Below are 2,266 nucleotides of genomic sequence, written 5' to 3'. Positions count from 1 at the left end.
TCAGCAAGGACAGAGCAGACGTGGCCAGTGCAGGTCAGACCCACCCCAAGCCCTGCCTGAGCCCCTCTGGCCACCCTTCCTGCTGCTAATACTGGCCCCAACAGGCTCCAGCCAGGCCCTTTATGAGTTTGCTTTGTGTATTCTCCTGATCAGATGGGAAGGAACCCTCCTGTGCCCTGAGCCCGGTGAGATTTTCCTGGACAAAATGCAATTTCTCATACAAAAGGCAGTTTTGTTTGGGTTTTTTGTAGGATTTGCCCTACACAGGTGATGTTCCTCACAACTCAGCACTACGATGCCAACAGCAGCAATACAGAAAACCCCTCTGGGACAGAGCAGCAGAAAAACCCACCTCCAGACTCCCCAGAGAGATGACAGGAGCGCCCTCCGTGCGATGCCTGCTGAGCCAAGTGGAGCTGGCAGGGTGACCCATGGACATTCTGCGTTCACCTTTCAACAGAGTCAATGCGGAAACAGAACAAATCTCTCTCGGTGTCGAGATCCCTTCAGGTGCACCTGGAGATGCTGCAGTGTCCTTCAGCAGCCAGAGCAGAACAGGGTTTCTACTGTGCTGTAAGTGAGAAATACAATTTAATCAGAAGAAAATAAAAGGAAGCATCTCTCCTTGTATTTTTATATTAAAAAAAAATCATGCACTAGAATTTTTTTAAGTGTTCATTCTTGCTTTTATGCAAGTGTAAGTTATGAGGACTCAACTTCCAGCCTGAAATTGCAACAGCCCCTCAGGCTGACTGAGCTCAGCCAGACCACCAGAATCACTGAATTGTGGAAGGGAAAGCTCATCCCATTCCAGCCCCAGCCAGGGCACGGACACCTTCCACCAGATCCAGGGGCAGCCACAGCTTCTCTGGGGAACCTGTGCCAGGGCCCCGCCGCCCTCCCAGGGAACAATTCCTTCCTGATATTTAATCTAAACCGGCCTCCCTTCATCCTGAGGAAGCCCTTCCGCTTGTCCATCACTGCGTGTCCTTGTGAGAAATCCCTCTCCATTAGGGCATAAGCGGCTGGCACAGACCCCCCCCAAATCAATGTTCTGGGGGCTCCCGGGGCCACACGAGCACTCCGGGCGTTTTACCGGCTTCTCCTGCCGCCTTCCCCGGGAACCCCCGGCACGGCTCCAGCGCCGACAGCGAGTGCTCCAGCTCCGGGCACAGCGCCAGCGTGTCCCGCCCGCCCGCCGGGGGATCGGCAGCGGCCCCGACACCGCCTTGAATGGCCCGCCGAGGAAGCGGCAGTGACGGCGGACACCAACCCGGGGCCGGCCGGGAACTGCCCCCGGCTCGGGCGGGCGCGGCTCGTTCGGAGAAACTCAGCTGGGCTCGGCTGTTCGGGGAAACCCGGCTGGGCTCGGCTGTTCGGAGAAAATCGGTCATTTCCGTCAGCCGTCGGCTCTTCGGCTGTTCGGCAACTCTCGGTCATTTTCGTCACACCTCGCCTTTTTTGGTGGCAGAGAGCATTACGTCACTTTCGCCCCTCCCCGCCGCCATCTTTAGAAGGTCAACAGCAGCGAACCGAGCCGCCATGTTGGTTGTGGCGCCCCTTAAGGCCCCCCCATAGGTGTCTAACACAGGCGCCTGACTAAAATGAGTAACCCGAACCCGCCTGCGGCGCGGCTGAACCCACAGCCCGTGTCCCTACACCTGGAAACGGCACATAAAATTGTTCCCGGGCGGCGCCGTAGTCGGGATTTTTGTGCAGGCAGTCTGATAAACACACATGGGGGGTCCTCATTTTTTCCCGCCCTTTTCGCCGCCATCTTTAGAAGGTCAAGCGCCCCGAGTCGCGCCGCCATCTTGGTTGTGGCACCCTCCCAAATGTCCCCCTCGGCTGCTTGCACAAGCGCCTGACAACATCGCCTGCCCAAACACTGCCGTGGCGCCGCTCAGCCCCCATCCCGTGTCCGTCACCTGCGTGGGCCGCTAAAACAGCTCCCGGGCCGCTCCCTGGTCCAGGTCGCGCGCAGGCAGCCGGCTGCCACGTGCCCTGGGTCCCCTCTTTTTTTTTCTCGCCTTTTTGGCCGTGATTTTTCGGTCCTCGGGCGGCAAAACTGCCCGTGAGCTCAGAGACCGGGGCTGCTGCTCACCTCGGGTACCGGCACGGGAGAGAATTGCAGTACCGCTGTATGTCCACAGGATGGCAGCACTGCCGCACAGCTCTCGGGACCGGCACGGGGGACAGTTGCAGTACCGATCTTTATCCACAGGATGGCAGCATTGCCTTACAAATCGCCTGCCATCAACCATAC

This window comes from Zosterops lateralis (genome assembly GCF_965231275.1).
Source record: "Zosterops lateralis genome assembly, contig: HAP1_HAP1_SCAFFOLD_172, whole genome shotgun sequence".
Classification (NCBI taxonomy): Eukaryota; Metazoa; Chordata; class Aves; order Passeriformes; family Zosteropidae; genus Zosterops; species Zosterops lateralis.
The sequence above is the reverse complement of the archived record's forward strand: the minus strand, read 5'-3'. Positions refer to the sequence as shown.